Source organism: Gopherus evgoodei, chromosome 15, assembly GCF_007399415.2.
Source record: "Gopherus evgoodei ecotype Sinaloan lineage chromosome 15, rGopEvg1_v1.p, whole genome shotgun sequence".
NCBI classification, from domain to species: Eukaryota; Metazoa; Chordata; order Testudines; family Testudinidae; genus Gopherus; species Gopherus evgoodei.
In genome coordinates this window covers 18,855,248-18,883,176 of record NC_044336.1, presented here as the reverse complement: position 1 = coordinate 18,883,176, position 27,929 = coordinate 18,855,248, and the positions used below count along the sequence as shown (strand labels likewise).

The 27,929-nt window shown below is 44.1% G+C and overlaps 1 long non-coding RNA gene across 1 annotated transcript; it reads left to right on the top strand.

The window, feature by feature from the left end:
* The first annotated feature begins 3,739 nt into the window (after positions 1-3,739).
* LOC115635787 lies at positions 3,740-27,291 on the top strand. Its single transcript, XR_003996686.1, has 3 exons — positions 3,740-3,824; positions 11,727-11,816; positions 27,039-27,291. It is a non-coding gene; the product is annotated as an uncharacterized LOC115635787 (long non-coding RNA).
* Positions 27,292-27,929: the final 638 nt, after the last annotated feature.

The following is a 27,929-nucleotide window of genomic DNA, read 5'->3' as shown; positions in this document are numbered from 1 at the left end:
AGCTGAACTCCAACAAACAGCTAAAGGACTAGATCAAATCCCCTTTGCATAATCTCCATTAGCTCATTGCATTCAGATAACAGCAAGCCTAATCAGGAGGCCTTTGGGTAAATTAATGTTTATCTGATTTGAGATCCAATCTCTCAGACTGTGGACCAGTCCCTGAGTGTCTGTCTGTTAATATATTTTTTAAAATTAATTAATGGCACATTTAATTTGCAATATAGGAAGAGGACAAAATGTTTTGTGGGATAAAGTGATGGTTATGTTTAGTTATGCCCAGCAGAGGACAGTCTTGCTTAACTAACTGAACTTAGTCACCTTTATTGATGCACCTGATTTACTGAAAAGGAGATCCAGTAGAGAAGCAGCATCCCAGGCGTGCTGGAGTTTATCATTTAAATATTCTGGCTCAGGCACAGCTCTTGAGCCTCAAAAATGCTGCCTGCCTAGTTGGAAGGGAGGAACTCAGTGTTATCCAGTACAAAGCACTCTGTAAGGGAGGGCATAGAATACAGCACTGGGGGATGTGAAGTCTTTCGGGACTGAAGGGGACGGGAAGCATTGATGGCATCATATTTGTATCAGAGATGCTGTAGCAGAAATGCTGTAACCCAGATCATGGCCCCACTGGGCTAGGTTATGTGCAAATTCTAGTACCAGACAGGTCTTGCCTTTTTCTGTCATCTTGTCTCTGGAGGAAAACAACAGAGAACTGGTACCTTCTTAAATTGTCAAAGTGAATTTCTGAATTGGCGAAAGAGCCTTTTAAATTAGAAGCTATTACAAACTTTTCATTCCAGGGAGATCCTGGGTAAATTTGGCCAGTGGTAAAATAAAATGTTAAACAAAATGCAGTTGTCCAATTTAGAGAGGAACTCCTTTCTAAATTATACTAGCTTTATCTAATCCTGCCTACGAAATCTCTCTCAGGAGTTCCACTGGGCCACACAGCAAGACATCAAGATTCCATATGGTGTATATATAACTCCAAGTGCTATAAATCTAGTTTAATCTGGTTGTCAACTCTATTAAAGTTAATGATGAAAACCTTTCATATCCCATTCCTTGCTGCGGTACAGATTTCCTCACCTCCCATGAACAGCCTTAAAGAGACACTGTATTATTAATCAGCATGGCTTTTTATTCCAGTTATGCTGGACCAGAGATGAAATCTTTAGATAGCCTTGACAGCTACAGTTTTCCTGAAGCCTGATACAGCTGTCTGCCTCTTTTTCAATATTTTGTTAACTCCTTTGCCAAGCACATGGTTTAGGAATCCTCTAAAGACCTTTAGAACTGAAGGAGTCTACATACAATTTTCAATTCCAACAAGGGACTTTATTATTGTGATATTCCCTGTGATTATCAGTGTGGAAAACAGCCCTGAAAGAGACTGAAATCCTCATAAACCCTATACAGCAGCAGGAGGTATGACCTTATATTGAGAAGGTCATGGTGCTATCAGTAATACTTCAACCACCTTGCAGAGCAGCTCCAGGCAAGAGCTTAGGTTAGCACTAATAATTTCTCTTCTTTTTTATGTCAGATTTGGGAAAATAAAAAAAACCACTAATATTTTTTAAAGGAAACATTAAGGAAAATAATTCTCAAACACTGTGTCCTCATTAAACAGATTCTCTAGCTGCACATGAAAACATCATATTGGATATTTGAGCAAATTGACAAAACCGAGAGAGCTGGGTGGTTAAGTTACATAACGGTAGCTCCTTGTCACCTTTCGAACTCCAGTTCAAATTCGTGCCCTCTCTAGTCAACATAATGCTTTGCTGCTCCAGGGGCTCTATCCTGTCCTAATTAACCAAAAGTCTCAGCTGAGCTGTCTGCTGGATTTTAATTACAGAGTTATTAATTCACGGGGAAAAAGTTGACAGATGTTTCAGGTTGGTCGGAGCAAATTAAAAGGCAGGTGCCTGGCATAAAAACTCAGAAACGATCAAACAAATGACTCATGCATGTTTAGCTGGTCTGAAATGATTAGTGTACATCGTACCATTCAGTGTACTGCACAGAAGAGGGCAGGGTGACATTTCTTCAGAAAATCCAGCTTAACTAGCCATCCAGAATATTAACGTAGATTCTCTCGCACACACTTTTTAAAGATAAAGAGGTCCATGAGTTTATACTCTTAAAGGAGCCACAATGTATTTTGTGAAATTTTGTGCCCATTTCACTTCTAGACAAGAAAAAGTTCCAGTATTTTCATAGGTCCTTTTAGTTTTGCAAAACCTTGTCCAGAGCAGAGATAAGCAAAATAACCAGCCATCTATTGTATGGCCATTGTTACCATATCTGGGTTCACGCTGCACTGTGGAACTTTTAAAAGACTAACCAGAACAGCCCACAATAGACAACATTTAGTCCGTCCCCCCTACCCCCCATTGGTGCCTTGACCCATCAGATATAAAAAACCCAAGTTCAAGTTTACCAAAGAGAGAACAAGTAGTCACTGGCTTAGTTTGCAGCAAGGGAGATTTAAGTTAAATATTAGAAAAAAAACATAAGGGTATTTAAGCTCTGGAATAGGCTTCCTAAGGAGGTGGTGGAATCCCTTTCACTGGAGATTTTTAAGACCAGGTTACACAAAGACCTGTCAGGGGTGGTTTGGGTACACTTGGTCCTCCCTCAGCACAGGATTTCCTTCCAGCCCTACCTTTCTCTGATTCTGTGCTGCCTGGAGGCTTCTCTCTTCTCCAGTACTTATATGACTGATCCATTAGTGGTCTGCTGTACTGCGCCGGCAGAGGAGACAAAGGAAGTGAGCGCAGCAGCAACTCTCATATTGTGACATCGATGAAAAAAGGCACTGGATTTCCTTCTTCCCCTCTCCCTAACTGAGGCAACCGTTAATCTACTGGCTTCCTAGAAAAAACAAAAGAACCAAAGTCTGTTCAGATTTGGGGCAAAGCATTCCTTATAGGGGAGGAAATATTAGGATTCCCATCTTCCTTCTACCACATTTCTCTCTTGTTAGCTCTCTGTCCAGCACTTTACTCTGGCTTGTGGGGTTCCACACGGTTGGTGTTAATAGATTAATGCATGTCACCTTAATGGAGATTTATGGCAGTGTCACTTCCATGACATGCTAAGCCTGAACTAGCCTGTAGCGGGGGAACTCAGATATTTCCCATGGTGCACACAGCCTCTGACTTTGCACTGCAGCTAGCTGGATGCCTGTATCATCCGTACAGCTGACCGGTTTGCACAGCTGCCTGCATTCTTGAGTGTAAGCCCTTTGCAAAGTAAGTTCTGTGAGGAATGAAACCTGAAGATGATGCCATGCACTGATACAAGGGGTGGAGCACTAAGAAAATACTTTCTGTGACTGTGATGAAATTCAAGGCAAAGGGTTCAGTGGCTCTCAGTTCAGTGCATTTCTCACACTGTATGTGCTACTCTGGCTGTCTCTCCACAGTAAGGTTTTTGGCAAACATTTCCCACCAGTGCAATCCTCCTGCGGGGTATTAACATAAGGAGTGCAGGAATACATGAAACTCCTGTGGCTGCCAGTATTTTTTTAACTCTGTCATCTAACCCTCCTTAGATCTAAATAGCACAGTGTTAAATACTGCAGGAAACATGGTGGCTATTTCCACAATTACTCAGAGTATGTTTATACTACCCGCCGGATCGGCGGGCAGCGATCGATCTAGCGGGGGTTGATTTATCGTGTCTAGTCTAGACGCGATAAATCGACACCCGAATGTTTTCCCATCAACTCCTGTATTCCATCGCTGTGAGAAGTGCAGGCAGAGTAGACGGGGGAGCGGCAGCAATTGACTCACTACAGTGAAGACACCGCGGTGAGTAGATCTAAGTACATCAACTTCAGCTACATTATTCATGTAGCTGAAGTTATGTAACTTAAATCAATTCCCACCCCGCCAGTGTAGACCAGGCCTTAGTGGTTTTGTTCAGATCCTGTAGGCAGCTTTGAAAATCTTATCTCTTGTGTTAGCAACCATGGGAAATCTTTGCTGAAAAGCTAATTAGCATATCCAAGACCTTGCGGTGAGCAGTAATTGACGACCAAGATGAGTTGAATGTAGGGTGACCAGATAGCAAGGGTGAAAAATCGGGACGGGGGTGGGGGATAATAGGCACCTATAAGAAAAAGACCCCAAAATCGGGACTGTCCCTATAAAATCAGGACATCTGGTCACCCTAGTTAAACTGTTTGTTGGGAAATTGGTAGTGAGCAAGGGTCTATCAGAACTGCTTGATCTGTTGGGTTGCTTTGCACTGAGTTTGATAATGCGAAGAATCTGTCTTCACTAGACCTGTTAGCTGAGTTTGTAACCAGTTAAGCAACCTGCTTAAATCTAAACATGAGCACTAGAATTCTTCAGCCTCCCTTATGCGCCTGTGATCCCGCTGGTTCAGGGCTCTCATTCTTCATACAATCACAGGCACACCCATGCAGCGCTCTCTCTGCTGAGCTTATCTGCTCAGTCTTGTGAGCAGACAGACTGTTGAAATGTGCTAGCATCCTGTTCTCAGAGAGAAACAGGAAACTCAGAGCAACTCTTTACTCCTGACCTCTCTCAGCTTGGAAGTATCGTCTTCCTTGGCCTTGCACTGATGCTTTCTGAAATGTCACTGACATTGTGAAGGGTTAATGCAGTACGGTTTGAAAAGGGACTACATTAATGCACATAAGGGAACTTTTGGTGCCCGTCAGCAGGATCCATATGGGCCAGATGGTGCACAACGCACTGATGCCCAAATAGAATTTACTGTTTACCCCTGGAAGTGTGGACTAAGGTGCTGTGTAGACAAGCTCACTGTTGATAAATAACTTGTCTTGCAGCTGTCCTACTTAGAGGAGCTTTTGAGATATCTGACAATAAGTAACTCATCTGTAAATTGTTACACTTTCTTCAAAGTTACAAGTTTCACGTTACAAGATATTTCTGGTTAGCTAGAATTCCTGTCCTTGGATACAGACCCAAAATCTAGAAGAAAAGTATACTGGAGAAAGTAGATTTCAACATCAAGGATAACAGAAAGTGTATGACTTTCAGTTCTCGGAGAGTACTTTACAGAACATTATCCCACAAGTACAAAGCATGGGAATTGTATATGAGAATTCCGAGACATTATGGAGAGACACTGTACTACTTATGCTTATTTCTCCTTTTTCCAAAGAAAGACCACCAGTGATTTTAGTCCCCTCACATGGTGTCCTACAACTGGAACGAGAGCTAGTCTTCATCCGTAACACCTATTAACCCCTTGTCCTGTACCCCACTACAAACACACACAATCATTTACTAATATATGGAACTACAGGATTAGTGCTGAACATCACATTATTTACTTACATGGCATCCTATTCCCTCATCTGCTTGGTGACTATTAGGGTGACAATTCTGCAGTCTGATCTGTATGGCAAACCTTTATGGCTCTACAGATTCCCACTGAAGTCAGTGGGGCTCTTCACAGGTCTGTCTGCGTGGATCAGATTGTAGGTTGTAAACAAAGAACAGGGACCGTTCGACTTTATTAATTTCTAATGCACTTAATACACTGTGGAGATTCCAAACATACAATGGCCCAGATCCTAAGCTGGAATAAATAGGAACATCTGTTTCCCTTCGGTACTTATATGGCCTCCATTACTGCTGTATCCAAGTGCCTCATAATCTTTAATGTATTTATCCTGCAGAACAACCCTGTGATGCAGGGAATTAGAGACTAAGGTCCAATCCTCAAAGTTAGTTAATTAGTGTTAGGCAGCTAAATACCTTGGAGGAGCCAGATCTAAGTGACCTTGCCCGTGGTCACCCAGGAAGCCAGTGGGGGAGCAGCAAATTGCACCCAGGTCGCCCACATTCCAGATTAGCAGCCTAATCACTGGGTTGTCCTTATTGATTTATGTATCGCTACACCAGTTTACATTACCTGAGATTCTGGTTCAATCATTCTGGGGTTTATCGGAAAGCAGATTCACCAGGGCCAAGTGAATTTTAAAAATATAAACTAAACTTTTATAGTGGGCTTTTAAAAGTTTCTCCTAGCAAGGTTTTAAGGAGTTTGCAACTATTGTAGTTTTGTTATCATACGTAGACACAGAAATATGCAGTACACGCATCTACACAGTAGTACAGCCTAACCTCATAACACCGATAAGGTTAACGCAAAGCAATGTTATTCCTGATGTCGCAGATAAATCATGTTTTCCACCACTACACACAAACGTACTGAGCTATAGCTAACCTTTCATCTGGCAGGCAGAGGTACTCCCGACCCCTTTCAATCTGGAATTCTCTAACCACCCATGGACAACAAGATATTGTGCATCTACCATCAATTTTCTGATTCCCTGGGGAACAAGGCTGCAAGCACAGAGACTGGCAAAGGCTTGTTACTCACAATTTCTTCATTGTGAGTTCATGCCTATCCTTAATTTGGCTCAATTGAGCCAAATCCATATCAAATTGCACTTGATAATACAACACATTCAAATCAAGGTTACTAGCTTTAAATCAGTATTCTGGTTTGACTGGTCTCTTCTCATTTGAATGGCAATATACCACAACCAGTGCTCATTCTTGATTTTGAGTTAACAGCACATTACTGTCCTTCAAACGTGGTACTTGAGCTTCGGTTGAACTCCTGCAGTCTACTGCAGAAAACATTCAGTACAGCCCAAGTCACCAGCAGACTTCATGAACGATAACCCTTTTATCAGTGCATTAGAAGCAGTAGTGACTTTATTGGAACCAAGAAGATTCAATGTAGGATACTTGCTGATATTGGTTTATCAGTTACAGCTAAGATATAATTTCTTTGAAATGAGTTGCCAGAGAAAATTCTACTGAACAATTATTATTTTTTTTAAAAAAATAATAGAGGCAGGCATTTATCTTATCTGGACCACTTACCTGTTTAACAAGCCATGACGGAATTTGGTCTACATCTTTAGTATTAAGATAACACTAGGTATCTGTACCATAACTCATAACCTATCTCAGCTCAATCTATATTCCATCACCATCTCTTAATACTCACGGAAAAAAATAAGTTGTCCTGCCAGCAGTTCTCTTTATCTCTTAATAAAATGTAAGTAAGCAAAGAGTATGGGTGTGATTATAGAAGCTTAAGAAAAACAGTAGACAGGAAGATAGCAATTGATTATATGTAGCTTACCTATCCGGTGCTAAAGTCCCATCAGATTTTACAAGCAAAGCAGATAGGCTGGGTCAGTATTTTCTAAGGAACTAATGGGTGCTGCTGAAGTGTTGTTGTATTCCACTAGGTGGCAGTCTTATCCTGTAAGTCAGTACAGGACCAAAGCAGCAGGACAGAGCTAGTCTCTAAAAGTTCCATGGCCCTTTTTGGAAGGGTCTGGATTGTAATATTGGTGTCCTGATCTAATTCTACCTTGGGTAATTAGACCTTGCTTGAATTTTTAATTGGACATGGCATTGCTCTTCACTTCCTCCACCTCTGAATTATGTTTGCTGTGTGCTGTTAAAAAACAGCTGTTGCATTTCATCCAAGAGCTGCCTTGCCATCAGCGGTAGGAAACACGATTTGCAAGTTAGTTTGTAATTTACTCTGTGGTCATTTGGGATGAAAGCCACTGTTATTATAAGAGAAGCAATTAAGAACATCTGAGAGAAGCCCTAATGTCAGTTCTGGGCAATAATAATCACAAGACCAATTCTTCTGTGTCAAAAATATATCATGCTGGTAATTACACATACTGAGGACCCCCTCCCCACATTGTCTCTATACATGTTAATAGGTAGAAAAGGTATTTTGCCTCTTAACCATAGTCTGTTTTGAAATCTGGCCCAATACATGTACTGTATTTATATTTATGCACTCTAGGTAACCAGACAAGGCTGGATCCTCAGCTGGTGTAAATCCACATGGCTTCATTGGGCTACACCAATTTATATCAACTAAGGTTACAGCAGGAAGTAAGGTCTGAAGACCAATGGCCAATATGTAGTGCCTTAACAACAGTCAGATGGGCAAGCTTCGAAATATGGATCTGACTTTGGATCCAGACTTCTGAGGTGGAAGTGTGTTCTGATCTCATGTTCTGATTCATATAATAGTCTCTTTGGGAAAAATTTTCAAAAGCACTTAAGTCTCTTAAACAGGAGTTAGACTCAGAAGCCACTTGAGTGCTCTTGAAAATTTTACCCTTGATCTATATGATGTTCACACACATGTGTGCACGCAAACACACACCCACACACACAAACTGTGAACATGCTGCAATCAACATACTGAAAATCTATTAACATTCAGAAATACAAGTTATGGGGAATTATGTTTCAAAGTCTCTTTGTTTAATGCAGACCAAGATCTTCAAGTATGAATACTGAAAAAATATTTTTCAACCACCAGCTCAATAGCAAATCATAATAACTAAACCCTATGAGGGAATATCATTGACCTTTCCTAGTACCTCGTTTTCTTTGCCTGGGGATGTTTAATGTCTTGATGCAATCAGTCATTTTGGTCAATTCCTATTTGGCAAAGTCTTTTGTAATTCCACCTGTCTTATGAAAACAGTTAATATTTAATACCTAGCCATCAGTAGAGTTGATCTGCCATCTCTTGTGATATTTTCTCTGTTTCAGCTACATTTTTAAATCACAAATTTTTCCAGAATGACTGATTGTATTTTTTTTTAAAGCTAGCAAAGCTTGCTACTTTGCCATTTCTTTTATGAGAGGGAACTTAGTGTATTGATGGTGTGTTTTTTGTTTTTGGACAAGCACATTTTCCATTGGAGTTTTATAGTTTTTCAGAACAACTTTCCCAAGAAGATCAGAGCCATGGTGCCACATTTCAGTCACGTATTCTATGCTATAGACCTGTATTCTAAACCTAAACTGGAGTTTAAATTCTGCCCTCACTGCTACTATTTCAGCAGTGCCTAATGGAGTTGTGGTTCAGCTACCTCATGTTCCCATTCTCCTCCAAGGGTCAGTCTTCCTGACTTGACTACATTTTCAGTGATGCATAGTGGTCTCTCTCTTTGGCTGAGCTGTTGCAGTGCATCATGGGAGTTATGTAACCAGACTGCACCTTGGGAGTTGTAGTCTGGCTAGGGAGTCCAATTCACAGGGGAAAGTGTGGGCATGAGGCATCTGCAGAGAGTAATGTTGAACCTACCAAAAAAGAAACATTTTTATTTTTATTTTCATGATGGAAACTAGAAAAAAACCTCAGCAACAATCAATATTTTCCCCATTGAAAATTTCATTATTTTGGAAATCACATTTTCAGTTGAAAAACATTGACAAAAAATTCCCAACCAGCTTTAGTGTAGAACCAAATCATTAATGTAAAGGAAACTAATGCATAAACATCAGATTATTTTATACTTTCTATACATACTGTATGTTACTGGTTTATCCCTTCAAATGCTTGCTATGTAAATAACTAGGTCTTGTTTATTTCTTTTCCAATTTTCCCTGCACTATATTGCTAAAGACATAACTGATTAGGCAAGAGCAAGGAACTTGTCTGAGTGAGTCCTGAATCAGCAAAGACCTGTTCTCATATTATATAGGAGAAGATAAGCTAGGCAAGGTAGATCGTATCTTGCCCTGTACTCATTAGCATTCTATAGGCAGTTTGGTTATGACTTTTTGGGGGGCAGGATATGACTCTTGCAAAGGCAGTGGCAGGTGACACATCACTAATTCAAATGCTGCCTTCAACAAATACTTTCTGAAAGCTAGAGGGACACTGCTACAGAAACACCTGCAGAAAATATACAGCAGATTTTAAAACTGTCTCACCTACAGCAGGAGAGAAACCCTTGACAAGGGAGAGAATGTAGTTTTGATTCATATTTCAATTCAAAGTGAAAACAAATAATATTTGTAAGGGATGCAAACATCTTGTGCAGAACTACAGCTCCTTATGTCCAGGAATTTTTAATTCCAAAGTAATAAAAGGAAGGTCCATGGCTCTTCACTATTTGACTTTGAGCAGCTCATTGAATTTCTCAAGTTAACATGGTTCTAGTCAGTTTTGCTGCAGCTATTGGTGGTGGTTAGTGAAACTGACAGGAATTATGTCAATTTCAGTCCACAGCTGCCTGAAGTTCCAGGTTCCCTGGCAGGCTGCCAGGGATCTGGGGAACCTGGAAGCCCTGGGTCTTTGGTAGTCCTCCTGGAAGGCTGAAAGGGAGCCAGGAGCCTGGATGCCCTGGGAGTGCCAGCTCCCAAGCTCTATGGTCCCTTGCTTAGCAGGTGGCTGTGCAGCCAAGTGGGCAAGCTGGCAGGAAACCAGTTTTGAAACCTGCCTGTGATCCAACAGAAGATGGTCATTGTGACACTGCACCCCAAATTCTTCAGTGATATTATGATACGATTATGCTAAAATTCAGATGTATTTTATGCAGATAAGTATTGTGAGATGTCATTGGAAAGGTTTAGATTTGCGGATTGTGATTATCCTGTTTGTACGCCTGTATCATTTTTGTTTCCAAAGTTATGAATATTGACTGTGTATCTATTTCACATGTAACTGTTCCTGAGCAGTGCCCACTAGGCAAAAGGCTCTCAGTCTAAATGGCTGGCTTGGAAGGGTCAATTCAAGTTAATGAGCCATCAGAGAGAACAATAGACCTTCGGAGAAGCTTATCTTCTACCTGGGGAGCTCTCCTGAGGACAGCCTCCAAGTAATGGCTGCTGTGACACTACAGGGCCATGTGACCAGTTCACCTGGTGCTGGACTCCATCTTGGGATGTCAGTATTTTTCCACTGACTGGAGTGGGAGCTAAGCTTTGAAACAAAGGATTCCCGCCGTACGCAAAAGCTATATAAGGCAGGTGAGTGACAGCATCATGGTTCTTCACTGACTCCCCACCCAGGACGACTTGTGGAAACACCTAAGGAACAAAGACTGAACTAGGGAAAGTGCTGGACACAGGCTAAAGGATTTTTAGTCTGTGAATGGGAGAGATGGGGTTTCCAAGCTGTAAGCAAGTGCAGCTTGCCCCTTATGAATCTGCAGCCTGCTTATACCATCACTTAGGGTGAGAATTTGCTATTCATATCCAATCTATGTAATATATTAAGCTTAGTTTGCGTTCTTTGGTTATTTGCTAGGTCATCTACTTTGATCTGTTTGCTATCCCTTGTAATTACTTAAAATCTCTCTTTTGCAGTTAAACTTGGTTTTGCTTTATCTAAAACCAGTGTGTGGGAGTTATAACTCGGGACAGAAACCTGTTGCATATTCCTCTCCACATTGAGGGTGGTGGTGGTGAATTTTATGAGCTTATGCCGTACAGTTCCCTGTGCAGCACAGGATGGTATAATTTTGGATTTACACTCCAGAGGGGGTGTATGCCTTAGGAACTGGGAGGTGCCCTAGCTGGAGCCCTCCCATACAGGGGCTGGTCAGATTTTCTGCATGTACCTGCAGCTGGATGTGTCCCTACCTCTATGTGTGCTGGTGGAAGTGCAGACTGGAGCCTAGAAAGGGGTTGGCAGCTTGTCACAGCAGTATAGTGTAAAAGGGAGCCTAGGCTGGTGGGTCAGGGGGGCTCAGTGGTACCCCAGTTCCAGGTGGCACCCTGGCGGTGGCCAACCCATCACAGTCATAATCAAATCATTCCCATGATTCAGTTTAATTTTGATAAATTGGCAAATTCCAACAAAACATTTTTTCCAGCCAGCTCTACTCATTTCTTCATCTAGATTTTAATTTTTTTTTTAAGGACTGACAGTGGACTCTGTGCTCTACAAGACACAAAAGAAGAATATAGTCCCTGATATGATGAGCATGCAATCAAAATATGCTGTGGAATGTAGGTAATTATCTTTATTTACCTGACAGACGGTATTCAGGGGCGGCTCCAGGCCCCAGCACGCCAATCAAGTGCTTGGGGCAGCAAGCCCCGGGGGGTGCTCTGCCAGTGCCGCGAGAGCAGCAGGTAAGCTGCCTCCGGCGGCTTGCTTGCGGAGGGTTTGCTGGTCCCACGGCTTCAGTGGACCTCCCGCAGGCGTGCCTGCGGAGGGTCCGTTGGTCCCACGGCTTTGGCGGACCTGCGGGAGGTCCGCCGAAGCTGCGGGACCCGCGGACCCTCCACAGGCAAACCGCCGGAGGCAGCCTGCCTGCCATGCTTGGGGCAGCAAAATCCCTAGAGCCGCCCCTGACAGTATTGTGAGACTAAAGTAGGGGTTGCCAAAACCTTTGGCCTCTCAGCTGGAAGCCACTATACAAGGGCAAAGTAATTAATGTTCTACTTCAGTAGCAAACATTGGTGGGGATTCAGTTCAGGACTCTTTCTTCCCTGGACATACAATAGTAGAGGTAACACAAAAACAATTTCTTATTTTAACTCTTTGGAGTGTTGGGCCTTTCTCGCAAACATTATCCCCTAAACTCCTAAAATGGAACATTGAGATAAGATTAGAACAATACATACTGACTACTAACGAGTATTTCATGCAGGTTTGTTGGTAAAACATTAGAAACTGTGTTATCCTGCACAGTTGCCAACTTTCACGTGGTAAATAAGCACCCCAATTTTCACAATAAACCAAAAATCAAGCTAATCCCATTTCAAAACAAGGCCAAAACAAGCCAATCCCTAAGAACCCCCAACACTCTGTGACTAGATCTGTGTGCAGTCTGGGACGGTGGTGGGCCTGCTGTGCACCCCTGACTCTCTCCTGCCTCATGCCTGCTTGCTGGGAGTTGATCAAAAAAAAAAAAAAAAGGAGCAGCAACAAGCAACAAGCCAAACAAGCTGTAAACCAAAAACTAGCCAACAAGCAACTCACAAACCAATTAAGCCAAAAACAAGCCCAATTTTTGCATTGTTTTTCTTTGTGGGTTAAGCATGTCTGTTATCCTGCTGAGCAGTGCCTCCTCTTCCTTCTGTTTTATTAAATATAGGCTACCAGGTACCTGTATAACCAAGAAAAGGCATGTCTGATTCATAATCAAAGATGATATTTAGTACCAGAGTTATTCACCAGGGCTTTGGTAAAATAGCTGCTGGATCTTACTTACACACACTTACTTAGCGTAGGTTCTCAAGCGAGGCGAAGGGAGCTGGGACTCTTGGGGAATTGATGCTGGCTTGCTGTGATCTCAAGAAAGTCACTTACTTCTCTATAGCTTAGTTTGCTTATCTGTACAATGACATAATGCTCCTGATCTATCCAGGGCCGGCCTTAGGATTTATGGTGCCCTAGGCGAGATTATTAAACTGGTGCCCCTGCGCCTGATCTGCTCTTAGCAACACAAACATAAGCTTACAGTATTGGAAAACTTGCCACATTCACGTTATTAAAACCAGTTTAACTTAATGAAGCACACTGTAATGCTGATGGACTAGCACTAAAGAAGCAGCACTATAGAAAAAATTCTGATATGACAGAATGATGCAAATAATATTTTTTTTTAATTTATCAAAATTTTATTGGAAATTTATATGAAAAGGTATTGAAACAAAGATTTGTTTTTAATTAAAAGCAATCTTTCTGGCTTTTTTGGCTGCAAAATCAGTAATAATGTCATCGTATGACAAAGACAAAGTCGTGTCTTGTTCAATTGCAAGAATAGCAAGACCAGTTAAGCGTTCCTGACTCATGGTAGAGCAGAGATAGTTTTTAATGAGCTTTAGTTTTGAAAAACTCCGTTCTCCTGATGCTACTGTTACAGGAATTGTCAGTAGAATACGAGTGGCAATATACACGTTAGGATATATGTCAACAAGTTTGCGGGTATGAATAAACTGTACAATGTCCATCACCGATTTTGCATGTGGCAACATTGATGACAGTGTACTCAATTCTTCGTACAGTTCAAGTCCATTTAAATCAAAACTATCATCGTGCTTCAGGAGGCTCTCTAGGTTCTTGCACTTTGTCATTAGTTGCTCTTGTTTTCCTATTTCGTTGAATTTAGTTATGTCATACAAAAATCCAAACTGTTCATGGTGTGCTTGCAAGGTATTAAACATTTAATCAACAGCAGATACTGCTTTATCCATCACAATATTAAAAAATTCAACCTCAAATTTATTTTCTGGATCGTCTATGGGAATGATCTGCTGTACAGATTCTTCACAAAGAAGTGTCCCTGGCCTTTTAAACTCATATTAACTATGTATTTACTTTATGAAAGTTGGAGAAAACATTGTGAAATCGTAAAACATTGGCTGCCCAACTTCTGGGCTGGCAAAAGTTATACTGACTCACAGGGAAAAAAAAAAGCAGGAGACTCTTAGTACAACATATGGTCACTTTATACCAGAGGTCGGCAACCTTTCAGAAGTGGTGTGCCAAGTTCACTGTAATTTAAGGTTTCTCGTGCCAGTAATACATTTTAATGTTTGTAGAAGTGTCATGGAGTCACCGGGCGATGCTCTGGAACTGCTCCCCACAAAGCCAGTCAGGACTTTGGGGAGCCTCCTGTCCCTTGGAGCAGACTTGTTCAGGGCAAGAAGCTCACACGTCTTCACCTCCTGGGTCTCTCCTTGGAGCATTCAGCATCCTCTGCCCCTCCGTGCGCTTCCCACAGCGAGCCCGCCTCAGTGGGGACCTGGGGAAGCCACCGGGTCCTGCACCCCCACTTTGCAGTCAGATGTGACTCTTAGCCAGCCAGTAAAACAGAGGTTTATTCGATGACAGGAACAGGTCTAAAACAGAGCTTGTAGATACAGCGAACCAGACCCCTCGGCCAGGTCCATTCTGGGGGGGCAGTGAACCAGACCCCCCACGTCTGCACTTCACTCCTCGACCCCAGACTAAAAACTCCTCCCAGCCCCTCCTCTCTCCTCAGCCCCTTTCCTGGGCCAGGAGGTCACCTGATCCCTTTGTCTCCAACACCTTCAGCTGGCACCTTTGCAGAGAAGGGGTCTAGGCCATCAGTTGCTAGGAGACAGAGTGCCAGGCATTTAGGTGCACTGTCCCTTTGCTCTTCAGATCACATGCCCTTATCCCACCACCTAGATACTTAAGAACTGCATAGGGGACACTGAGGCACCAACACAGTATTCAGAGGAAACATCAAGAACATTCCCAGTTCGTCACAAGAAGGTTTCTCTCTATGTCTATATTATATAAATAAACTATTGTTATTATCTGAGGTCTTGGCCACTGGTCCTGCTCAGGCCACTGCCAGCTGAGTAAATGAAACCCCAAACTGGCAGCGGGCTGGTGGCTGGAACCCTAGACAAGGATCCCAGGCCCTGCTCAGCCCGCTGCTGGTCTGGGGTTCTGACCACCAACTCCTGCCAGCCAGGATCCCGGCCGCCAACCCCCCCTCAGCCCGCTACCAGCCTGGGATTCTGCTCACCCAGGCTGGCAGGAGGCAGAGTGGGGCTGGCGGCTGAGCTCCTGACTGGCAAGGGGCCGGCAGCTGGAACCCCGGAGTAGCAGTAGGCTGAGTGCTGCTGGTACCCCAGACTGGCAGCAGACTGAGCCACTCAACCCTCCACCGGCCCTGCTCAGCCCGCCACCAGCCCACTCAGCCCGCCACCAGCCCACTCAGCCCGCTGCCGGCTGAGTGAATGGAACCCCAGGCTGACAGCAGGTTGAGTGGTTCAGCTGGCCTGCTCAGTCCACTGCCAGCCTGGGGTTCCTTGAGGGTCCCCAGGCCAGCAGCAGGTGCTGAATGGGGCCGATGGCTGGTATCCCAGCTGGCAATAGGGCAGCAGCCGGAACCCCAGAGCAGAGATGGGCTGAGCCGCTCAGCCCGCTGCTGCATACCATCAAAAATCAGCTCACCTGCCACCTTTGACACGTGTGCCATAGGTTGCCGACCCCTGCTTTATACACTAGTAAGAAGATGAGCATATTACAGTTGTTGGAGGGTTCTTATCAGGAGTAACAGGCTATATGAAAGTCAGTCAACATTTTTTGTTTCTCTGATGAAAACTGGCCCACTCCCTGCCTTTAACCAAACCTGTCACTAATAATTGTCAACAACTTAATTTTCTGTTTTTGGCTAAGATATTGATTTAAAAAAAAATATTGAAATTGGATTCAGGATTGTTAGCAAGAATTTTTGGCAAACAAAGTTGTTAAATGACAATCTAAATGGCAACACAGTACTGCTTTCATGCTTGGCTCACCCCCCAGCCTGCTGGTCCAACAGCTGCATTAGACCCCAAAATCCACCTCTTGGGGTGCAGAGTGGCAACAGAAGCAGCAAACCCTCAGGTGCAATCACATGCCAATGGGCACCACCACCAGCCTTACGGACCATGGTGAAGTTAGCACAGCATCTGATCTCAGGTCACCCATGGAGCCACAGCCGCTCATCTTGCCCTGTGCAGCTCCCCCCCGGATGAGATGGATCACTGGCAGCTGCCAGCCCGGGGAGAGGCGCTTCCCAGCTAGGGTGGCCAGATCCAGATGTCCTGACTTTATAGGGCGAGTCCTGATATTTGGGGCTTTGTCTTATATAGGCACCAATTACCCCCACCTAGAGTGACCAGACAGCAAGTGTGAAAAATCAGGACAGGCAGTGGGGGTGGGGAGAGAGGGGGTAAAAGGAGCCTATATAAGAAAAAGACCCCAAAATTGGGATTGTCCCTATAAAATAGGGATATCTGCTCACCACACCCCAAGTCCTGATTTTTCACACATCTGGCTAACCCCAGCCAAGCCCTGTGTGACATTCCAATTCTGGCTGCCTGCGAGGAAGTGAGTTCCTTTCACTTTCATTCCTCAGCAGACAGACAGCCAGCTGCCTCCTCTCCCCTCCCCCGCAGCACCTCACCCAACCCAGCCCTGATGGAGCAGAGGGAGGAGAGAGAGAGGGTTGCTCCTGGGGAGGAGGGAGAACCCAGCAGCCCTGCTTCTACACTGTCTGGGCTGCCTGCAGCGTGGTGCCCCCAGGGAGAATGAGGCCCTACGCCGCTGCCTATTCTGCCTATGCCTGAGGACGGCCCTGGATCTACCTCACAGTCATGTTGCGAGACTTCTTGGAGATCTTTGGATGAGAAGTACTGTGAAATGGCTTTGAAACTGACAGATTTGGGAGCCAATCAATATCTGCCTGATACTGTAGTTATTTCCATTATGAAGCCTCTCATATTGTTATCTCTTTTATGGCCTATTTCATGGCCTATTCTGATGAGTTAGCATTATCTAATACCTCTTTTATTGCTTTAAACTTTCATGTGTCCCCCTCAGTGCTGTGTCTTATTTCTTCCTCACAAACTGCTCGTGAATTGCCTTGGCAGATAAGTCAGCCAACTGATAAGTACTCTCAGAATAAGGCTTATGGTTCACCGGACATCAGCTTATGCTGTCAGAGCTGATAACCTTCAGCTGGGAAAGTTAACAACAATTTCACAATTGCAATCATTGACCTACTGTACTGTATGTGTTACAGTTTTATAGAGTGCAGCCAGAACATTCAGCTTGGCAGAAAGTTGGGATATTGTAATGACATTTTATCCAAGAAGATGACTGCTGGCTATGAAATCTCAGTAGCCAAGTCAATGAACCATATCGCACTGGAGAATAAACCCCCTTATTTCGAAGGAATCCAACACATGTTGCAGAGCAGCGTGGTTTAATGGATGAGGCACTGGAGTGGGAGTCACAGGACCTGGATTCCCTTTTCCCTTCCCACCCTTTGTCTGACTTGTCTATTTAGATGGCAAGTTTAGAAGACAGATAGCTATACAAATGTATATGAGAGACAGACCCTAAGTATACTGCCAACAGAGATTTCTGATGTGTATCTCATTTATATGATAAATGATTTTCAGATGTAGTCATCTCAAAGCCATTTGGCTGTGCATGTAACTGCCCTATGGAAAGTCACCCTTATTATGGTTACATTTGTCCCACTCCTTCTGACTGTTGGTTACACTTGCTTGTCTTGTTTTAATTAGATTAAGTATTTAGGGGCAAGAGCTGCACTCTGTGCCTAGCACAAGGGCCCTGATCCTCAATGAGTCCTCTAGATCAGTGGTTCTCAAAGCCAGTCTGCCACTTTTTCAGGGAAAGCCCCTGGCGGGCCGGGCCAGTTTGTTTACCAGCCGCACCTGCAGTGGGAGCCACCATCAGCCGAACCTGCAGATGCAGCAGGTAAACAAACCGGCCCAGCCCACCAGGGGATTTCACTGAACAAGCAGCGGCCCTAGTTTGAGAACCACTGCCATAGATCTCATTCTTTTTACCACTCGGAGACAGCATTGCTGGGACTTTCATCTTTAGCCCATTTCTTGCTGCAAGATTTGCTTCCACTGAGCATCTTATTAAACTTTCCTTTTCCAGGATCTCTGATTTCACTGCCTGACCCACATCAACACACTTAGCAGGCTCTCTAAGAGGGATCAAGAACTTGAACATCTTCTTCCTCTTTCTCCCCACATGGCTGTTAATAGGTGAAACGTGTAAAACCCGTTTCACAAAAGCAGTATCCTTGCGTGTGCTCTTCTGCGGGGGGTCTGTGTATCTATGTATGGAGCCAATGGCTGGAAAGATGTGATGAGGCAATGGTGCTAGCCTTGATCTTCAGCTCTTACACGACTGCAGAACATACATTAGGGCTTGAGAATTGGGCCACCAGTGACTTATAAACATGTTACCACTCTCATTTAGGCATGAACTATTTTTATAGCGAATTTGCAAGCTGGAATCATTTTGTAAAAACACTTATCTAGTTTTCTCTATTTTTACTTGTAAATGGGAGCAGCAGTTGTGAAGATGCATTCCCTGCCTCTCAACTCAAATTAGAGGAGACAAGCCAGCCTATGATAAACATAGGACAACATTTCAGGTTAGGGCAGGAGTGAGAAGAGAGGAAGAGGGATTGCCAGAGGAGGAATTTGAAGGAGGAGAGTGACAGACAGAGTGACAGTCCTTGGCATAGCACAGCAGAAGACATGTATCAGAGCAGGAGATGAAGGAATGACTGAAGAGAAGTAGGCCACGCCTACACTACCCACTGGATCGGCAGGTAGTAATCAATCTATTGGGGACTGATTTATCGCATCTCGTCTAGACGTGATAAATTGATCCCCAAATCGACGCCTGTACTCCACCTCAGCAGGAGGAATAAACGAAGTTGACAGGGGAGCCACGGCAGTCAACTTGCCACCATGAGGACAGCCAGGTAAGTTGAACTAAGATACTTAGTTTGAATAGCGTAGCTGAAGTTGCGCATCTTAGATCGATTTACCCCCCACACAGTGTAGACTAGCCCGTAGTTAGGAAATTGTGTTTAGGGAACAGACATAAGCATAGGAGAGCACAGAGCTAGGTGAGAGCAAGCATCTGTAGCACTTTATCAATAAGGACAAGGAACTTGAATTGAATATGAGACATCAGACCAAGAGGGGGATGTACTGTGAGGGTAGCAGAGGAAGATACTAGAGGGGATAGGGTAAAGCACCTCTGTGCAAGACAGGGCTGTTTGGGGCTGAGCTGAGAGTATGGACCAACTTCATGCAGGAACTAAGGACTACCGCAAACCTCCACTGCTCCAAGTGCAAGGTACACTTCTTTGACCTTGTCTCTCTCCAACAAACACAGAGCAGCACATAAAACAAAAACACTACACTACGCACACAAAGATGAGAGAAAGAACTACCTGTGAGAGATGTAGGTACAGTGCATAAAGTACTCCTGGAAGGGGCTAAGATGAAGAAGGCAGTTCAATAACCTGTACAGAATAGCAGCCGCATTTTTTACATTGACTAGAGTTGAAACAGGGAGAGATTCCGAAGCCAGATAAGAGAAAATCATCGTCATCACAGAGGTGACCGCTGTTTTAAGCCAGTAGGTAAAGTAGATTGAAACAGGAGTGGAAGCATTCACCACATCGACCAAGAGGAGGACCACCTGCTGGGGACCTCAGTTTACCCAATCCAAGGGGAAGAGTAGGGCTCTCCTCTGGGTTTCACTGTGGAGACAGTGAAGAAAAGGCCTGAGCAGGAGACCTGATGTAAGGGGAGAAGGAATGGGATCATAAAACAGTTCAAATATTTTCTTAGGCTATGATTTTTATCATATCGAGCTGGGATACACCACAAACCCAACCCAAGCTGTTCTGAAATATTTACAAGAGATCTGCACAGATAAATAGTTAACTATTTGGAAGGATTTAAGACCAATGGGAGAAAAATCAAGTTGGAAACATCTTGAGAAGCTGAGAATTCGAAGCTGAAATGAACCATCTCTTGATTCCACAATGAAGACCAGCAGCATCTCCATTTGATTTCAGATCAACTTGCTTCAATCCATCACGCTTTCTCTCTCTACACATCCCCAGGAGGCTATTCTGCTAGCAGGCTGTATTGAGAGCTTGGGTTTAAGTTTAAACCAAGGCAGTTTTTATAGCAGCGAGTACACATAGTCACAGTGTGAATCCAACTAAACTGCTTATCAGCCGTGACAAACAATTTATATTAAAAAAAATATATGACTAAATCAGTGGGGGCTGTAAGTAACATACAGCTTAGAGGAGAAGAGCTGGAGCAAATGATTTTGTTCCCATGATTCGTCAGAGGGGCTGATCATGATCTTGGTGGGTTGGAACTTTTTCATTTCTTATTTTTTTTTGAAAGAAAAAAAAAGGTTTAACTCAATTGTGCCACAGTCTGACCAACGTTTTATTTCAGCCCCCAGTCTCAGTGCTTATAAAAGATGCTCTGATGATTTAACCATGTAAGACCAAATCTCAGTGTGGGAATATTTGGAAAGTGCTGAATGTATTACTGGTATTACAGTAGCCCCTAGAAATGCCTAGCTGCCCTATTATGCTAGGTGCTCTGCAAAGTAAGAGATTGTTTGTGTCAAAGGTCCTACAGTCTAAATAGAGATGAAGGGTTGGAGGACATGAAGGAGGCTCAGCGTGGTGACATTCACATGCTGGTCAGCGGCAGGGCCAAGTATAACTCAGTTCTCAATCCAGTGCCCTGCCCACTGGATCATGCTACCTCTTGCTAGATGTTAAGGGAAGATCAAAGGAAGAGGCTAGTGGCCTCAAGGGCTACAGCTAAAATGTTGTGACAAAGTGAAAATGAACTGGGCTGACCAAGGCATGGCACAGGAGGTATGTGCTACATTCTCTGCATACGATCTGTACGACATGTGCTCAGTGGATAAAGTTCAGCCCCGTGCAGAGACACCTCACAAGGCTCTGTGCACCACTTACTCCCTATGTAAAATGTACTCTTTTACAAAAGAGGCATTGGAGAATCACAAGCTGGCCATTTTTCATTAACTCCATACCAAATGGGGCCAGTTCACAAGTACAAAAGATGTTTTGAAATTGAAAATGTTTTTTTTCCACAATTCTCAGCCCTGCAAGCTCAACCCCATGATCTGTGAATCAAGATTCTTGCAAGGTTCTACAGATTATGCCCTCATAATTATACCTGTACAATTCCATTGCTTTCAGATTATGCCTGTTGCCTTTAAAGGCTTTGCACAGGTTTAAGTGATTGGAACACAGTAAATCTCTCTCATCCTCCCACCCCCCAGCACAAAACAAAGCCTATATTTAGAAACAGACCAATTGCCACATCTTTAAATCAGGACTTACAATAATCACACAAACATAGCTACTATCCATAATATAATAAACCTCTTCTGTGGGCACGGAGTGATGGGGAAAAGCCTTTTAACTTATCTCATCAGTTTGTTTTGTTTTGCCTCTTGAGAGTCTGCTTCTCTGAAGTGATCCTCTAGTTGCAGGACTCCTTGTAAACAGAAAGCACATACCACAGGGATGATATATTTCTATTGTCTGGGATGTGGAGAACGGTGCTATGGGGTGGACATTAAGCCATCATTGCAGATAGAAAATGGGAAATAATTTTCATGACTTTGGAATCAGGATGCATTTTCATAAGTACACAGTGCACCACTGATAACAAAAGCAATTTACTCACCTGGGAACCTGATAGATCTTCTGGTCCAAGTTGTGTCTCTTCTCTTCTAAAAGCCTCCAGTGAAAGGTGGAACAGGGCTTTACCCCTTATCATCTGGGCCCACCCAGAACCAACTTCTCTTAGATTCACTTGTTTATCATATTCATGCAAATGAATGAGTGGCACAGTTTTTTGGGGGGTGGGGGACTCAGTTCCTGTCTCCTTGACAGCAGACTGATTTCATAGCCCTTTCTGTTATTGGAATTAATAGAACCAGTCTGAGAAAGCTCACTGCTCCGTTACAGGCAGAACAAGCATGGCCATTTTCCAGAAAACAAACTTGTGAGACATAAATAATTGTCAATTTCTTTTAAAGAATATGAACATCTTCCTAACTCCACAGCCTTATGAGGACAGGTCTGACCAGAGAAGATTAAATTTAAACTAGAATGCAAATAGTATGAGACTATAACAGCATCAGTTACACTGAGCTTGAACGTGCCTTTATAGATTCTCTAAGAACTGAATCCTTCATCCATGGGTGTGGAGGGACCCATCTCCCGTACAGCTTCTGTTGTTCTCCCACATGAGTAAAAGTGGGGAGAGTGACAGGATTTTGGGAGTCCATACGTCCCTGACACACCATGGAGGCCAGTTCTCTGCACTAGCTGAGGGCAGCCCATCATTCCTCCCACAGGCTGACAGTTACTTGTCCAAAGGGTTTGGTGTATCCTTAAGACTAATGATGAATTGATTAAGAACCAATAAGCAGGATCAATTTGTGAATGATTTGTTCTGCAAAAGAGGGGCTAACTTTAGATCTATAGCTCCGCTCATTGTACAGAAGGACAAAGGAAAGCACAGAAAGTGTAAATAACTTTTCAAAGTCTCCCCAAAAGTCTGAGGTACACTGCCGAGCTGAGACCGCCACCCAGTCCTCTGGTCCAACTACCGGCCAGTGTCTTGGCAAGCGTGACTTAGGCCATGTCTACATCTAAAATTTGGCAGCGCTGGTTGTTACAGCTGTATTAGTACAGCTGTATAGAGCCAGCGCTGCAGAGTGGCCACACTTACAGCAACCAGCGCTGCAAGTGGTGTTAGATGTGGCCACACTGCAGCGCTGTTGGGCGGCTTCAAGGGGGGTTCCGGGAACGCGAGAGCAAACCGGGAAAGGCGACCAGCTTCGCCGCGGTTTGCTCTCGCGTTCCCGGAGCCACCCAGCAAACCGCAGGGAAGGAGACCTGCTTGCTCGGGGTTCCGGGAACGAGAGAGCAAACCGGGGAAGGTGACCAGCTTCGCCGCGGTTTGCTCTCGCGTTCCCGGAGCCACCCAGCAAACCGCAGAGAAGGAGACCTGCTTGCTCGGGGTTCCGGGAACGAGAGAGCAAACCGGGGAAGGAGACCAGCTTCGCCGCGGTTTGCTCTCGCGTTCCCGGAGCCACCCAGCAAACCGCAGGGAAGGAGACCTGCTTGCTCGGGGTTCCGGGAACGAGAGAGCAAACCGGGGAAAGAGACCAGCTTCGCCGCGGTTTGCTCTCGCGTTCCCGGAGCCACCCAGCAAACCGCAGGGAAGGAGACCTGCTTGCTCGGGGTTCCGGGAACGAGAGAGCAAACCGGGGAAGGAGACCAGCTTCGCCGCGGTTTGCTCTCGCGTTCCCGGAGCCACCCAGCAAACCGCAGAGAAGGAGACCTGCTTGCTCGGGGTTCCGGGAACGAGAGAGCAAACCGGGGAAGGAGACCAGCTTCGCCGCGGTTTGCTCTCGCGTTCCCGGAGCCACCCAGCAAACCGCAGGGAAGGAGACCTGCTTGCTCGGGGTTCCGGGAACGAGAGAGCAAACCGGGGAAGGAGACCAGCTTCGCCGCGCTTTGCTCTCACGTTCCCGGAGCCACCCAGCAAACCGCAGAGGAGACCTGCTTGCTCGGGGTTCCGGGAACGAGAGAGCAAACCGGGGAAGGAGACCAGCTTCGCCGCGGTTTGCTCTCACGTTCCCGGAGCCACCCAGCAAACCGCAGAGGAGACCTGCTTGCTCGGGGTTCCGGGAACGAGAGAGCAAACCGGGAAAGGAGACCAGCTTGATTACCAGAGGCTTCCTCCTTCCACGGAGGTCAAGAAAAGCGCTGGTAAGTGTCTACATTGGATTACCAGCGCTGGATGACCAGCGCTGGATCCTCTACACCCGAGACAAAATGGGAGTACGGCCAGCGCTGCAAACAGGGAGTTGCAGCGCTGGTGATGCCCTGCAGATGTGTACACCTTCAAAGTTGCAGCGCTGTAACTCCCTCACCAGCGCTACAACTTTCTGATGTAGACAAGCCCTAACTTTCCGCTGCTGTCACAACTTCACATGGGGCCTGCAATAGCTCTTTCTCCTTATGCTGGTTTTTATGTATCACCTGCTTTACTAAGTCATTATTCTGTTGACGAGCGAGTGTAAAACAACCATCTAAAGCATGAAGACGGAAGAGCATGGAAAATGAACGTGTTTAAAATGCATTTAGTGTGATGTCTCTTCATTCCTTTAATGGACTGGTTGGTCATGCCTGTAACTCGGGGAGAGTTTAGCGCCCAGCCAATTAATTCACTTGATACATCTGCTAAACCATCGCATCCACCGTTTTGATTCAGAAAATTCTTTTCAGTAAAATTCTTTGAGCTCTTGTCAGCCCTTACTTTAAAGGGTTCATGGCACATAACCTCTGCAGAGAGCATCCAAGCAAGCAGTAAATGTATTCTTCTAATTGGTTTGTTAAACATGGCTTTGTGCAGAATTTGTTTAAGCAAGCACCCCCATAATTGCAAAGGTCTTTCAACTCTTTGCTCAGAAGATGACGAATCCATGGTTTTCTGTCTTCTGAAAGGGAATACAAAAACAGAGGCTGATCTATTTGGATTTATCCGCAGTGGCTCAGAGGTTTGTCATGGCTGCCAGCTTGCTAATATTGTGAATAAAGAATGCTCATCTCATAAGCAATGCAAATGGGAACCCAACCTGCTGTTTCAATGGGTAGATGGTACAGTTTTCTTTGACAGGAGCACTGGGAAGGTGTCCAGCTCCCACATTTTTTATTTTTATTACAACATCCATCAGCTATTGACAAATCTATTGGCCTTCCAAATTAAGTACCAAAATAAAATACCAACTCCTGTAATGGATGATGCAAGGTGCAAGCCTTATCTTGCTGTCTCTTTGCCCTCACCCAACAATTCCTTTCTTGATTGCAGGCCAAATATTGAAATATACAACAAATTCTTAATTAGAGGACTATCCTGATTAATCATGAAAAGCTAGCTGGTAGCATTGTGGCTCTTGGTTAGAGCCTGAGAAAGGAAGCCTCTCCCCCTTCCCAGCAATCCAATGGGTAGTAGAGGGGATTGGAATAATACTTTGGCACCCAAATGTATTTTGGACCTCAAGTTGCTAGGGGTTCAGCTGAAGATGTGTGTTCCTGAGGTCTCCTTTTAGTTCTATTTTGCCAAAAGGGTTGCTTCTGGAATGGGAGGTTGTTTTGCTTGCTGAACTTTTAGTCCTACTCCCCTTGAACAAAGAGCATTTTTTTGGTTTGTTTTTTTTGTTAGGAAGATGCAGTGATTCAGATCTTCGAGAGTGTGAGAGTGCATTACACACTTTGCTGCCTGAGGCAGAACTGGCCCCACCTGTTTAGAATTAACCTGCCCGAGTACCTCATCATGCTCACATACATCAGATGACGTATTTTGTCATGGTCCAATCCTCTTTTCCTCCTCCAACATTGAACCATATTTTTAATTCAGCTCTTGCCAGGCATAGCTGCTATTCTTACTTAATGCTGATACCACTTTTAGATTCAGCTCAGGATGGAAGCCTGCTAGTTGCTTCCCTGATACGCATCACTTATGGTGACACACATATCCTTCCAGAGTCCAGGGAGACCTGATCTTAGGCTGCGCAGAAATAATGTATAGAGAATCACCGAGAGCTGATTGAGAAAGGGACTGAATTGAACCCCACAAGGGCATTTAGAATTCACAAACAAGACATTTGGACCTGTGCTGAATTCTTTTGAACAAATATGCCTTTCCCTAGCAGAAACCGTGGGCTGAGCCCACATCTGCTGCCTTCAGTATTTCTATTCATAGCTTGTACAACTGGGAAATGCAGAAAATCTTGTTTACATGGCCAGAGGCTAAGATAAGTTCAGTTACTCTGCTACAAACATCTAGACCTTGGAAATGCTCTTATTCTTCCTATTATTGTTTCAATGTTAAACTTTTCTTGTGGTATTAAATCCCACTCTGTCTACTGTTCTGGGAGCGATTGGTCAGGATGGAGAAGTTATCTGTCACAATGGCAGCCCTAAGTGGGAGGTGTTCCCACCTTCAAAGGCACCCACGCAGGGTCCAGCTTCGGCCACTCTTACTCACTCCGAGTAGTCCCTTACTCATGGAGTAAGTCACCACTCAGTATGGCAAAGGGCAGCTGAATCTGGTTCATTATTAGCCAACCATTTTGCATCTGTCCCTAATGATCTCTTTTCCTGACTGTGATAAATCCTTCTGAAATTAGCTTTATCATGCCAATGTCTTAGACATTCCCTCTTCCTGTTTCCCCTCCCGGGTAGACAATTCTCCTTCAGTGTTAGGAATTACTATTTAATAACTCAGCTATGTAACTAAGATTATGGTGAGGGCTGGTAGGGACCATGTGCATGTTAATATTAAGATAAACAGATCCTTTTCCAGAAATACCATGAGATTTACAGAGGAACATTATGTCAACAATAGCAGCAGAACCATGGAGAGGGTATTTTCCTTCATGCTGCTGCATATAAGGGAGATGTCTTGGCTGAAGTGCACTTTGTAATTTAAGAAAAGGATTATGAGTCCAAGCAACAGCAATACCAAGCAGTTAATGAAACTGCTCTTTTGGGAGGACTCAGTGTACTCTCTTAAATATGTTGAAAATTACCCACAATCCCTGAAGGGCTCTACTTGGAACAAAAGCCAGATTTAAATCCTGAACTTAATATAATAATGTGGAATAAATCTTGAGGCTGCTAGTCAGCAAGTTCCCTCTACTTCTTGCTTTTAAGTTGTCGTTCTACCTGCTGCACACATCTCTCTATTGCTGCACGACTCATCGGGGGATTATGGATCTAACATTTCGTTTTAATATTTTATTTCTGCTGCTATTTATTTCAGATGTAATATGTTCGACTATCACCATCTCTCTGCGTGATGGAAGACAAGGCAGAACTGGGCTGCAGAAAATAGAGAATCCCATTCAAAGTAGCTGAGTAAAGCTGTGACCAGCCTTTGTGTTGTTCCAAGCAACAATGACTCTTGTCACTGGCCTACACATCTCGAGAGAGAAGGGACAGATCTAAAGCAGTGGCTCTCAACCTTTCTAGACTACTGTACCCCTTTCAGCAGTCTGATTTGTCTTGCGTACCCCAAGTTTCACCTCACTTAAAAACTGATTGTTTACAAAATCAGGCATAAAATACAGAAGTGTCACAGCACACTAGTACTGAAAAATTGCACGTTTTCATTTTTACCATATAATTATAAAATAAATCAATTGGAATATAATTATTTACTTACATTTCACTGTATAGTCTATAGAGCAGTATAAACAAGTAATTGTCTGCATCAAATTTTAGTTTGTACTGACTTCATTAGTGCTTTTTATGTAGCTTGTGTATAACTAGGCAAATATCTAGATGAGTTGACATACTCCCTGGAAGGCTTCTTTGCACCCCCAGGAGTACATGTACCCCTGGTTGAGAACCACTAATTTAAAGAATCTCTTCTCGGGGAACACCGAGGAGACAGCCACAGTTCTGCAGCATCATCTCAACTCCCTGGAGAGCTGCTTCAGTGGTGTTGGGAGAGGGAATGGAGCAAAAACCAGCTGCTTCCACTAGCTAAGCTTGTAGATTTCAATTAAAAAACCTGATCAAGAGTTGATGCTGTGTTGGGCCCACCATTCTCCCCACCCCATCCCCAGAGGCTGTTCCTGAGCAGTTGCAGGGGGAATCAGCCATGAGCAGCACAACTCCTGTTGACTGTGCTGATAGTGGGGAAGGTGGG